Raw genomic sequence first — 14,672 nt, 5'->3', positions numbered from 1 at the left:
CTGTTGGTACTTTTTACATTACTTGCGTAGGAAGCTGAAATGCCCCACAAAACTTGTTCTACCTTCTTTCTGGGCTGAGATGGGGAAGCGCTGAATTTTGGACTCGGCTGCTGATAAATGTTCCAAACACACCCCATGCACAACTCCACTGGGGAAGGTGCCAGAAAGGAGTGCTTTTGGTAGTTCTTACACTAATCCGGTAGGCAGCTGAAAGGCCCCACAAAACTTGTTCTACCTGCTTTCTGGGCTGAGATGGGGAAGCGCTGAATTTTGGACTTGGCTGGTGACAAAATGTTCCAAGCACACCCCATGCACAACTCCACCGGGGAAGGTGCCAGAAAGGAGTTCTGTTGGTAGTTCTTACACTACCCCGGTAGGCACCTGAAAGACACCACAAAACTTGTTCTACCTGCTTTCTGCGCTGAATGGGGAAGCCCTGACTTTTGGACTCGGCTGGTGACAAAATGTTCCAAACACACCCCATGCACAACTCCACCGGGGAACGTGCCAGAAAGGAGTTCTGTTGGATAGTTTTTACATTACTTGCGTAGGAAGCTGAAAGACACCACAAAACTTGTTCTACCTGCTTTCTGTGCTGAGATGGGGAAGCGCTGAATTTTAGACTCGGCTGGTGACAAAATGTTCCAAGCACACCCCATGCACAACTCCACTGGGGAAGGTGCCAGAAAGGACTTCTGTTGGTACTTTTTACATTACGTGCATAGGAAGTTGAAAGGCACCACAAAACTTGTTCTACCTGCTTTCTGGGCTGAGATGGGGAAGCCCTGACTTTTGGACTCGGCTGGTGACAAAATGTTCCAAACACACCCCATGCACAACTCCACCGGGGAAGGTGCCAGAAAGGAGTTCTATTGGTAGTTTTTACATTACTTGCTTAGGGAGCTGAAAGACACCACAAAACTTGTTCTACCTGCTTTCTGGGCTGAGATGGGGAAGCGCTGAATTTTGGACTCGGCTGCTGATAAATGTTCCAAACACACCCCATGCACAACTCCACCGGGGAAGGTGCAAGAAAGGAGTGCTTTTGGTAGTTCTTACACTAATCCGGTAGGCAGCTGAAAGGCCCCACAAAACTTGTTCTACCTGCTTTCTGGGCTGAGATGGGGAAGCGCTGAATTTTGGAGTCGGCTGGTGACAAAATGTTCCAAGCACAGCCCATGCACAACTCCACCGGGGAAGGTGCCAGAAAGGAGTGCTATTGGTAGTTCTTACACTAATCCGGTAGGCAGCTGAAAGGCCCCACAAAACTTGTTCTACCTGCTTTCTGGGCTGAGATGGGGAAGCGCTGAATTTTGGACTCGGCTGGTGACAAAATGTTCCAACCACACCCCATGCACAACTCCACCGGGGAAGGTGCCAGAAAGGAGTTCTGTTGGTACTTTTTACATTACTTGCGTAGGAAGCTGAAAGGCCCCACAAAACTTGTTCTACCTGCTTTCTGGGCTGAGATGGGGAAGCCCTGACTTTTGGACTCGGCTGGTGACAAAATGTTCCAACCACACCCCATGCACAACTCCACCGGGGAAGGTGCCAGAAAGGACTTCTGTTGGTACTTTTTACATTACTTGCGTAGGAAGCTGAAATGCCCCACAAAACTTGTTCTACCTTCTTTCTGGGCTGAGATGGGGAAGCGCTGAATTTTGGACTCGGCTGCTGATAAATGTTCCAAACACACCCCATGCACAACTCCACTGGGGAAGGTGCCAGAAAGGAGTGCTTTTGGTAGTTCTTACACTAATCCGGTAGGCAGCTGAAAGGCCCCACAAAACTTGTTCTACCTGCTTTCTGGGCTGAGATGGGGAAGCGCTGAATTTTGGACTTGGCTGGTGACAAAATGTTCCAAGCACACCCCATGCACAACTCCACCGGGGAAGGTGCCAGAAAGGAGTTCTGTTGGTAGTTCTTACACTACCCCGGTAGGCACCTGAAAGACACCACAAAACTTGTTCTACCTGCTTTCTGCGCTGAATGGGGAAGCCCTGACTTTTGGACTCGGCTGGTGACAAAATGTTCCAAACACACCCCATGCACAACTCCACCGGGGAACGTGCCAGAAAGGAGTTCTGTTGGATAGTTTTTACATTACTTGCGTAGGAAGCTGAAAGACACCACAAAACTTGTTCTACCTGCTTTCTGTGCTGAGATGGGGAAGCGCTGAATTTTAGACTCGGCTGGTGACAAAATGTTCCAAGCACACCCCATGCACAACTCCACTGGGGAAGGTGCCAGAAAGGACTTCTGTTGGTACTTTTTACATTACGTGCATAGGAAGTTGAAAGGCACCACAAAACTTGTTCTACCTGCTTTCTGGGCTGAGATGGGGAAGCCCTGACTTTTGGACTCGGCTGGTGACAAAATGTTCCAAACACACCCCATGCACAACTCCACCGGGGAAGGTGCCAGAAAGGAGTTCTATTGGTAGTTTTTACATTACTTGCTTAGGGAGCTGAAAGACACCACAAAACTTGTTCTACCTGCTTTCTGGGCTGAGATGGGGAAGCGCTGAATTTTGGACTCGGCTGCTGATAAATGTTCCAAACACACCCCATGCACAACTCCACCGGGGAAGGTGCAAGAAAGGAGTGCTTTTGGTAGTTCTTACACTAATCCGGTAGGCAGCTGAAAGGCCCCACAAAACTTGTTCTACCTGCTTTCTGGGCTGAGATGGGGAAGCGCTGAATTTTGGAGTCGGCTGGTGACAAAATGTTCCAAAAACACCCCATGCACAACTCCACCGGGAAAGGTGCCAGAAAGGAGTGCTTTTGGTAGTTCTTACACTAATCCGGTAGGCACCTGAAAGACACCACAAAACTTGTTCTACCTGCTTTCTGGGCTGAGATGGGGAAGCGCTGAATTTTGGACTCGGCTGGTGACAAAATGTTCCAAACACACCCCATGCACAACTCCACCGGGGAAGGTGCCAGAAAGGAGTTGTGTTGGTAGTTTTTACACTACCTCAGTAGGCACCTGAAAGACACCACAAAACTTGTTCTACCTGCTTTCTGGGCTGAGATGGGGAAGCGCCAAATTTTGGAGTTGGCTGGTGACAAAATGTTCCAACCACACCCCATGCACAACTCCACCGGGGAAGGTGCCAGAAAGGAGTTCTGTTGGTAGTTTTTATACTACCTCAGTAGGAAGCTGAATGGCCCCACAAAACTTGTTCTACCTGCTTTCTGGGCTGAGATGGAAAAGCGCTGAATTTTGGAGTCGGCTGGTGACAAAATGTTCCAAACACACCCCATGCACAACTCCACCGGGGAAGGAGCCAGAAAGGAGTTCTGTTGGTAGTTTTTACATTACTTGCGTAGGAAGCTGAAAGACACCACAAAACTTGTTCTACCTGCTTTCTGGGCTGAGATGGGGAAGCGCTGAATTTTGGACTCGGCTGGTGACAAAATGTTCCAAGCACACCCCATGCACAAATCCACCGGGGAAGGTGCCAGAAAGGAGTGCTTTAGGTAGTTCTTACACTAATCCGGTAGGCAGCTGAAAGACACGACAAAACTTGTTCTACCTTCTTTCTGGGCTGAGATGGGGAAGCCCTGACTTTTGGACTCGGCTGCTGACAAAATGTTCCAAACACACCCCATGCACAACTCCACCGGGGAAGGTGCCAGAAAGGACTTCTGTTGGTACTATTTACATTACTTGCGTAGGAAGCTGAAAGACACCACAAAACTTGTTCAACCTGCTTTCTGGGCTGAGATGGGGAAGCCCTGACTTTTGGACACGGCTGGTGACAAAATGTTCCAAACACACCCCATGCACAACTCCACCGGGGAAGGTGCCAGAAAGGAGTTCTATTGGTAGTTTTTACATTACTTGCGTAGGAAGCTGAAAGGCCCCACAAAACTTGTTCTACCTGCTTTCTGGGCTGAGATGGGGAAGCACTGAATTTTGGACTCGGCTGGTGACAAAATGTTCCAAACACACCCCATGCACAACTCCACCGGGGAAGGTGCCAGAAAGGAGTTCTGTTGGTATTTTTACACTACCTCAGTAGGCACCTGAAAGGCACCACAAAACTTGTTCTACCTGCTTTCTGGGCAGAGATGGGGAAGCGCTGAAATTTGGACAGGGCTGGTGACAAAATGTTCCAAACACACCCCATGCACAACTCCACCGGGGAAGGAGCCAGAAAGGAGTGCTTTTGGTAGTTTTTACAGTACCCCGGTAGGCACCTGAAAGGCGCCACAAAACTTGTTCTACCTGCTTTCTGGGCTGAGATGGGGAAGTGCTGAATTTTGGACTCGGCTGGTGACAAAATGTTCCAAACACACCCCATGCACAACTCCACCGGGGAAGGTGCCAGAAAGGAGTGCTTTTGGTTGTTTTTACATTACTTGCGTAGGAAGCTGAAAGGCCCCACAAAACTAGTTCTACCTGCTTTCTGGGCTGAGATGGGGAAGCGCTGAATTTTGGACTCGGCTGCTGACAAAATGTTCCAACCACACCCCATGCACAACTCCACCGGGGAAGGTGCCAGAAAGGAGTTCTGTTGGTATTTATACACTACCCCGGTAGGCACCTGAAAGACACCACAAAACTTGTTCAACCTGCTTTCTGGGCTGAGATGGGGAAGCGCTGAATTTTGGACAGGGCTGGTGACAAAATGTTCCAACCACACAACATGCACAACTCCACTGGGGAAGGTGCCAGAAAGGACTTCTGTTGGTAGTTTTTACATTACTTGCGTAGGAAGCTGAAAGTCCCCACAAAACTTGTTCTACCTGCTTTCTGGGCTGAGATGGGGAAGCGCTGAATTTTGGACTCGGCTGGTGACAAAATGTTCCAACCACACCCCATGCACAACTCCACCGGGGAAGGTGCCATAAAGGAGTTCTGTTGGTATTTATACACTACCTCAGTAGGCACCTGAAAGACACCACAAAACTTGTTCAACCTGCTTTCTGGGCTGAGATGGGGAAGCGCTGAAATTTGGACAGGGCTGGTGACAAAATGTTCCAAACACACACCATGCACAACTCCACCGGGGAAGGTGCCAGAAAGGAGTTCTGTTGGTAGTTTTTACACTACCCCGGTAGGCACCTGAAAGACACCACAAAACTTGTTCTACCTGCTTTCTGGGCTGAGATGGGGAAGCGCTGAATTTTGGACTCGGCTGGTGACCAAATGTTCCAACCACACCCCATGCACAACTCCACCGGGGAAGGTGCCAGAAAGGACTTCTGTTGGTACTTTTTACATTGCTTGCGTAGGAAGCTGAAAGGCCCCACAAAACTTGTTCTACCTGCTTTCTGGGCTGAGATGGGGAAGCGCTGAAATTTGGACTCGGCTGCTGACAAAATGTTCCAACCACACCCCATGCACAACTCCACCGGGGAAGGTGCCAGAAAGGAGTTCTGTTGGTAGTTTTTACATTACTTGCGTAGGAAGCTGAAAGACACCACAAAACTTGTTCTACCTGCTTTCTGGGCTGAGATGGGGAAGCGCTGAATTTTGGACTCGGCTGCTGACAAAATGTTCCAACCACACCCCATGCACAACTCCACCCGGGAAGGTGTCAGAAAGGACTTCTGTTGGTACTTTTTACATTGCTTGCGTAGGAAGCTGAAAGGCCCCACAAAACTTGTTCTACCTGCTTTCTGGGCTGAGATGGGGAAGCGCTGAATTTTGGAGTCGGCTGGTGACCAAATGTTCCAAGCACACCCCATGCAAAACTCCACCGGGGAAGGTGCCAGAAAGGAGTTCTGTTGGTAGTTTTTACACTACCTCAGTAGGCACCTGAAAGGCCCCACAAAACTTGTTCTACCTGCTTTCTGGGCTGAGATGGGGAAGCGCTGAATTTTGGACTCGGCTGGTGACAAAATGTTCCAAACACACCCCATGCACAATTCCACCGGGGAAGGTGCCAGAAAGGAGTTCTGTTGGTACTTTTTACATTACTTGCGTAGTAAGCTGAAAGGCACCACAAAACTTGTTCTACCTGCTTTCTGGGCTGAGATAGGGAAGCGCTGAATTTTGGACTCGGCTGGTGACAAAATGTTCCAAGCACACCCCATGCACAACTCCACCGGGGAAGGTGCCAGAAAGGAGTGCTTTTGGTAGTTCTTACACTAATCCGGTAGGCAGCTGAAAGGCACCACAAAACTTGTTCTACCTGCTTTCTGGGCTGAGATGGGGAAGCCCTGACTTTTGGACTCGGCTGGTGACAAAATGTTCCAAGCACACCCCATGCACAACTCCACCGGGGAAGGTGCCATAAAGGAGTTCTGTTGGTAGTTTTTACACTACCCCGGTAGGCACCTGAAAGACACCAGAAAACATGTTCAACCTGCTTTCTGGGCTGAGATGGGGAAGCGCTGAATTTTGGCCTCGGCTGGTGACAAAATGTTCCAACCACACCCTATGCACAACTCCACCGGGGAAGGTGCCAGAAAGGAGTGCTTTTGGTAGTTCTTACACTACCCCGGTAGGCACCTGAAAGACACCACAAAACTTGTTCTACCTGCTTTCTGGGCTGAGATGGGGAAGCGCTGAATTTTGGACTCGGCTGGTGACAAAATGTTCCAACCACACCCCATGCACAACTCCACCGGGGAAGGTGCCAGAAAGGAGTTCTTTTGGTAGTTTTTACACTACCCCGGTAGGCACCTGAAAGACACCACAAAACTTGTTCAACCTGCTTTCTGGGCTGAGATGGGGAAGCCCTGACTTTTGGACTCGGCTGGTGACAAAATGTTCCAAACACACCCCATGCACAACTCCACCGGGGAAGGTGCCAGAAAGGACTTCTGTTGGTACTTTTTACATTACTTGCGTAGGAAGCTGAAAGGCCCCACTAAACTTGTTCTACCTGCTTTCTGGGCTGAGATGGGGAAGCGCTGAATTTTGGAGTCGGCTGGTGACAAAATGTTCCAACCACACCCCATGCACAAGTCCACCGGGGAAGGTGCCAGAAAGGACTTCTGTTGGTAGTTTTTACATTACTTGCATAGGAAGCTGAAAGACACCACAAAACTTGTGCTACCTGCTTTCTGCGCTGAATGGGGAAGCGCTGACTTTTGGACTCGGCTGGTGACAAAATGTTCCAACCACACCCCATGCACAACTCCACCGGGGAAGGTGCCAGAAAGGAGTTCTGTTGGTAGTTTTTACATTACTTGCGTAGGAAGCTGAAAGGCCCCACAAAACTTGTTCTACCTGCTTTCTGGGCTGAGATGGGGAAGCGCTGAATTTTGGACTCGGCTGGTGACAAAATGTTCCAAACACACCCCATGCACAACTCCACCGGGGAAGGTGCCAGAAAGGACTTCTGTTGGTACTTTTTACATTACTTGCGTAGGAAGCTGAAAGGCCCCACTAAACTTGTTCTACCTGCTTTCTGGGCTGAGATGGGGAAGCGCTGAATTTTGGACTCGGCTGGTGACAAAATGTTCCAACCACACCCCATGCACAAGTCCACCGGGGAAGGTGCCAGAAAGGAGTTCTGTTGGTAGTTTTTACATTACTTGCATAGGAAGCTGAAAGACACCACAAAACTTGTTCTACCTGCTTTCTGCGCTGAATGGGGAAGCCCTGACTTTTGGACTCGGCTGGTGACAAAATGTTCCAAACACACCCCATGCACAACTCCACCGGGGAAGGTGCCAGAAAGGAGTTCTGTTGGTAGTTTTTACACTACCCCGGTAGGCACCTGAAAGACACCACAAAACTTGTTCTACCTGCTTTCTGGGCTGAGATGGGGAAGCGCTGAATTTTGGACTCGGCTGGTGACAAAATGTTCCAACCACACCCCATGCACAACTCCACCGGGGAAGGTGCCAGAAAGGACTTCTGTTGGTACTTTTTACATTACTTGCGTAGGAAGCTGAAAGGCCCCACAAAACTTGTTCTACCTGCTTTCTGGGCTGAGATGGGGAAGCGCTGAATTTTGGACTCGGCTTGTGACAAAATGTTCCAAACACACCCCATGCACAACTCCACCGGGGAAGGTGCCAGAAAGGAGCGCTTTTGGTAGTTCTTACACTAATCCGGTAGGCAGCTGAAAGGCCCCACAAAACTTGTTCTACCTGCTTTCTGGGCTGAGATGGAAAAGCGCTGAATTTTGGAGTCGGCTGGTGACAAAATGTTCCAAGAACACCCAATGCACAACTCCACCGGGGAAGGAGCCAGAAAGGAGTTCTGTTGGTAGTTTTTACATTACTTGCGTAGGAAGCTGAAAGGCCCCACAAAACTTGTTCTACCTGCTTTCTGGGCTGAGATGGGGAAGCGCTGAATTTTGGACTCGGCTGGTGACAAAATGTTCCAACCACACCCCATGCACAACTCCACCGGGGAAGGTGCCAGAAAGGAGTGCTTTTGGTAGTTCTTACACTAATCCGGTAGGCAGCTGAAAGGCCCCACAAAACTTGTTCAACCTGCTTTCTGGGCTGAGATGGGGAAGCGCTGAATTTTGGACTCGGCTGGTGACAAAATGTTCCAACCACACCCCATGCACAACTCCACCGGGGAAGGTGCCAGAAAGGAGTTCTGTTGGTTGTTTTTACATTACTTGCATAGGAAGCTGAAAGACACCACAAAACTAGTTCTACCTGCTTTCTTCGCTGAGATGGGGAAGCGCTGACTTTTGGACTCGGTTGGTGACAAAATGTTCCAACCACACCCCATGCACAACTCCACCGGGGAAGGTGCCAGAAAGGAGTTCTTTTGGTAGTTTTTATACTACCCCAGTAGGCACCTGACAGACACCACAAAAATTGTTCTACCTGCTTTCTGGGCTGAGATGGGGAACCGCTGAATTTTGGAGTCGGCCGGTGACAAAATGTTCCAAACACACCCCATGCACAACTCCACCGGGGAAGGTGCCAGAAAGGAGTTCTGTTGGTAGTTTTTACATTACTTGCGTAGGAAGCTGAATGGCCCCACAAAACTTGTTCTACCTGCTTTCTGGGCTGAGATGGGGAAGCGCTGAATTTTGGACTCGGCTGGTGACAAAATGTTCCAACCACACCCCATGCACAACTCCACCGGGGAAGGTGCCAGAAAGGAGTGCTTTTGGTAGTTCTTACACTAATCCGGTAGGCAGCTGAAAGGCCCCACAAAACTTGTTCAACCTGCTTTCTGGGCTGAGATGGGGAAGCGCTGAATTTTGGACTCGGCTGGTGACAAAATGTTCCAAACACACCCCATGCACAACTCCACCGGGGAAGGTGCCAGAAAGGAGTTCTGTTGGTTGTTTTTACATTACTTGCATAGGAAGCTGAAAGACACCACAAAACTAGTTCTACCTGCTTTCTGGGCTGAGATGGGGAAGCGCTGAATTTTGGACTCAGTTGGTGACAAAATGTTCCAACCACACCCCATGCACAACTCCACCGGGGAAGGTGCCAGAAAGGAGTTCTGTTGGTAGTTTTTATACTACCTCAGTAGGAAGCTGAATGGCCCCACAAAACTTGTTCTACCTGCTTTCTGGGCTGAGATGGAAAAGCGCTGAATTTTGGAGTAGGCTGGTGACAAAATGTTCCAAGCACACCCCATGCACAACTCCACCGGGGAAGGAGCCAGAAAGGAGTTCTGTTGGTAGTTTTTACATTACTTGCGTAGGAAGCTGAAAGACACCACAAAACTTGTTCTACCTGCTTTCTGGGCTGAGATGGGGAAGCGCTGAATTTTGGACTCGGCTGGTGACAAAATGTTCCAAGCACACCCCATGCACAAATCCACCGGGGAAGGTGCCAGAAAGGAGTGCTTTAGGTAGTTCTTACACTACCCCGGTAGGCACCTGAAAGACACCACAAAACTTGTTCAACCTGCTTTCTGGGCTGAGATGGGGAAGCGCTGAATTTTGGACTCGGCTGGTGACAAAATGTTCCAAACACACCCCATGCACAACTCCACCGGGGAAGGTGCCAGAAAGGACTTCTATTGGTACTTTTTACATTACTTGCTTAGGAAGCTGAAAGGCCCCACAAAACTTGTTCTACCTGCTTTCTGGGCTGAGATGGGGAAGCGCTGAATTTTGGAGTCGGCTGGTGACAAAATGTTCCAAACACACCCCATGCACAACTCCACCGGGGAAGGTGCCAGAAAGGACTTCTGTTGGTACTATTTACATTACTTGCGTAGGAAGCTGAAAGACACCACAAAACTTGTTCTACCTGCTTTCTGGGCTGAGATGGGGAAGCCCTGACTTTTGGACACGGCTGGTGACAAAATGTTCCAACCACACCCCATGCACAACTCCACCGGGGAAGGTGCCAGAAAGGAGTTCTATTGGTAGTTTTTACATTACTTGCGTAGGAAGCTGAAAGGCCCCACAAAACTTGTTCTACCTGCTTTCTGGGCTGAGGTGGGGAAGAGCTGAATTTTGGACTCGGCTGGTGACAAAATGTTCCAAACACACCCCATGCACAACTCCACCGGGGAAGGTGCCAGAAAGGAGTTCTGTTGGTATTTTTACACTACCTCAGTAGGCACCTGAAAGACACCACAAAACTTGTTCAACCTGCTTTCTGGGCTGAGATGGGGAAGCGCTGAAATTTGGACAGGGCTGGTGACAAAATGTTCCAACCACACCCCATGCACAACTCCACCGGGGAAGGAGCCAGAAAGGAGTGCTTTTGGTAGTTTTTACAGTACCCCGGTAGGCACCTGAAAGGCGCCACAAAACTTGTTCTACCTGCTTTCTGGGCTGAGATGGGGAAGTGCTGAATTTTGGACTCGGCTGGTGACAAAATGTTCCAAACACACCCCATGCACAACTCCACCGGGGAAGGTGCCAGAAAGGAGTGCTTTTGGTTGTTTTTACATTACTTGCGTAGGAAGCTGAAAGGCCCCACAAAACTTGTTCTACCTGCTTTCTGGGCTGAGATGGGGAAGCGCTGAATTTTGGACTCGGCTTGTGACAAAATGTTCCAAACACACCCCATGCACAACTCCACCGGGGAAGGTGCCAGAAAGGAGTGCTTTTGGTAGTTCTTACACTAATCCGGTAGGCAGCTGAAAGGCCCCACAAAACTTGTTCTACCTGCTTTCTGGGCTGAGATGGGGAAGCCCTGAATTTTGGACTCGGCTGGTGACAAAATGTTCCAAGCACACCCCATGCACAACTCCACCGGGGAAGGAGCCAGAAAGGAGTTCTGTTGGTAGTTTTTACATTACTTGCGTAGGAAGCTGAAAGACACCACAAAACTTGTTCTACCTGCTTTCTGGGCTGAGATGGGGAAGCGCTGAATTTTGGACTCGGCTGGTGACAAAATGTTCCAAACACACCCCATGCACAACTCCACCGGGGAAGGTGCCAGAAAGGAGTTCTGTTGGTATTTTTACACTACCTCAGTAGGCACCTGAAAGACACCACAAAACTTGTTCAACCTGCTTTCTGGGCTGAGATGGGGAAGCGCTGAAATTTGGACAGGGCTGGTGACAAAATGTTCCAACCACACCCCATGCACAACTCCACCGGGGAAGGAGCCAGAAAGGAGTGCTTTTGGTAGTTTTTACAGTACCCCGGTAGGCACCTGAAAGGCGCCACAAAACTTGTTCTACCTGCTTTCTGGGCTGAGATGGGGAAGTGCTGAATTTTGGACTCGGCTGGTGACAAAATGTTCCAACCACACCCCATGCACAACTCCACCGGGGAAGGTGCCAGAAAGGAGTGCTTTTGGTTGTTTTTACATTACTTGCGTAGGAAGCTGAAAGGCCCCACAAAACTTGTTCTACCTGCTTTCTGGGCTGAGATGGGGAAGCGCTGAATTTTGGACTCGGCTTGTGACAAAATGTTCCAAACACACCCCATGCACAACTCCACCGGGGAAGGTGCCAGAAAGGAGTGCTTTTGGTAGTTCTTACACTAATCCGGTAGGCAGCTGAAAGGCCCCACAAAACTTGTTCTACCTGCTTTCTGGGCTGAGATGGAAAAGCGCTGAATTTTGGAGTCGGCTGGTGACAAAATGTTCCAAGCACACCCCATGCACAACTCCACCGGGGAAGGAGCCAGAAAGGAGTTCTGTTGGTAGTTTTTACATTACTTGCGTAGGAAGCTGAAAGACACCACAAAACTTGTTCTACCTGCTTTCTGGGCTGAGATGGGGAAGCGCTGAATTTTGGACTCGGCTGGTGACAAAATGTTCCAACCACACCCCATGCACAACTCCACCGGGGAAGGTGCCAGAAAGGAGTGCTTTTGGTAGTTCTTACACTAATCCGGTAGGCAGCTGAAAGGCCCCACAAAACTTGTTCAACCTGCTTTCTGGGCTGAGATGGGGAAGCGCTGAATTTTGGACTCGGTTGGTGACAAAATGTTCCAAACACACCCCATGCACAACTCCACCGGGGAAGGTGCCAGAAAGGACTTCTATTGGTACTTTTTACATTACTTGCTTAGGAAGCTGAAAGGCCCCACAAAACTTGTTCTACCTGCTTTCTGGGCTGAGATGGGGAAGCGCTGAATTTTGGAGTCGGCTGGTGACAAAATGTTCCAAACACACCCCATGCACAACTCCACCGGGGAAGGTGCCAGAAAGGACTTCTGTTGGTACTATTTACATTACTTGCGTAGGAAGCTGAAAGACACCACAAAACTTGTTCTACCTGCTTTCTGGGCTGAGATGGGGAAGCCCTGACTTTTGGACACGGCTGGTGACAAAATGTTCCAAACACACCCCATGCACAACTCCACCGGGGAAGGTGCCAGAAAGGAGTTCTATTGGTAGTTTTTACATTACTTGCGTAGGAAGCTGAAAGGCCCCACAAAACTTGTTCTACCTGCTTTCTGGGCTAAGATGGGGAAGCACTGACTTTTGGACTCGGCTGGTGACAAAATGTTCCAAACACACCCCATGCACAACTCCACCGGGGAAGGTGCCAGAAAGGAGTTCTGTTGGTATTTTTACACTACCTCAGTAGGCACCTGAAAGACACCACAAAACTTGTTCAACCTGCTTTCTGGGCTGAGATGGGGAAGCGCTGAAATTTGGACAGGGCTGGTGACAAAATGTTCCAACCACACCCCATGCACAACTCCACCGGGGAAGGAGCCAGAAAGGAGTGCTTTTGGTAGTTTTTACAGTACCCCGGTAGGCACCTGAAAGGCGCCACAAAACTTGTTCTACCTGCTTTCTGGTCTGAGATGGGGAAGTGCTGAATTTTGGACTCGGCTGGTGACAAAATGTTCCAAACACACCCCATGCACAACTCCACCGGGGAAGGTGCCAGAAAGGAGTGCTTTTGGTTGTTTTTACATTACTTGCGTAGGAAGCTGAAAGGCCCCACAAAACTAGTTCTACCTGCTTTCTGGGCTGAGATGGGGAAGCGCTGAATTTTGGACTCGGCTGGTGACAAAATGTTCCAACCACACCCCATGCACAACTCCACCGGGGAAGGTGCCATAAAGGAGTTCTGTTGGTATTTATACACTACCTCAGTAGGCACCTGAAAGACACCACAAAACTTGTTCAACCTGCTTTCTGGGCTGAGATGGGGAAGCGCTGAATTTTGGACAGGGCTGGTGACAAAATGTTCCAACCACACACCATGCACAACTCCACTGGGGAAGGTGCCAGAAAGGACTTCTGTTGGTAGTTTTTACATTACTTGCGTAGGAAGCTGAAAGTCCCCACAAAACTTGTTCTACCTGCTTTCTGGGCTGAGATGGGGAAGCGCTGAATTTTGGACTCGGCTGGTGACAAAATGTTCCAACCACACCCCATGCACAACTCCACCGGGGAAGGTGCCATAAAGGAGTTCTGTTGGTATTTATACACTACCTCAGTAGGCACCTGAAAGACACCACAAAACTTGTTCTACCTGCTTTCTGGGCTGAGATGGGGAAGCGCTGAAATTTGGACAGGGCTGGTGACAAAATGTTCCAAACACACACCATGCACAACTCCACCGGGGAAGGTGCCAGAAAGGAGTGCTTTTGGTAGTTTTTACATTACTTGCATAGGAAGCTGAAAGTCCCCACAAAACTTGTTCTACCTGCTTTCTGCGCTGAATGGGGAAGCCCTGACTTTTGGACTCGGCTGGTGGCAAAATGTTCCAAGCACACCCCATGCACAACTCCACCGGGGAAGGTGCCAGAAAGGAGTTCTGTTGGTAGTTTTTACACTACCCCGGTAGGCACCTGAAAGACACCACAAAACTTGTTCTACCTGCTTTCTGGGCTGAGATGGGGAAGCGCTGAATTTTGGACTCGGCTGGTGACAAAATGTTCCAACCACACCCCATGCACAACTCCACCGGGGAAGGTGCCAGAAAGGACTTCTGTTGGTACTTTTTACATTGCTTGCGTAGGAAGCTGAAAGGCCCCACAAAACTTGTTCTACCTGCTTTCTGGGCTGAGATGGAAAAGCGCTGAATTTTGGAGTCGGCTGCTGACAAAATGTTCCAAGCACACCCCATGCACAACTCCACCGGGGAAGGAGCCAGAAAGGAGTTCTGTTGGTAGTTTTTACATTACTTGCGTAGGAAGCTGAAAGGCCCCACAAAACTTGTTCTACCTGCTTTCTGGGCTGAGATGGGGAAGCGCTGAATTTTGGACTCGGCTGGTGACAAAATGTTCCAAGCACACCCCATGCACAACTCCACCGGGGAAGGTGCCAGAAAGGAGTGCTTTTGGTAGTTCTTACACTAATCCGGTAGGCAGCTGAAAGGCCCCACAAAACTTGTTCAACCTGCTTTCT

Source organism: Falco cherrug, chromosome 9, assembly GCF_023634085.1.
Source record: "Falco cherrug isolate bFalChe1 chromosome 9, bFalChe1.pri, whole genome shotgun sequence".
NCBI lineage: Eukaryota > Metazoa > Chordata > Aves > Falconiformes > Falconidae > Falco > Falco cherrug.
The sequence above is the reverse complement of the archived record's forward strand: the minus strand, read 5'-3'. Positions refer to the sequence as shown.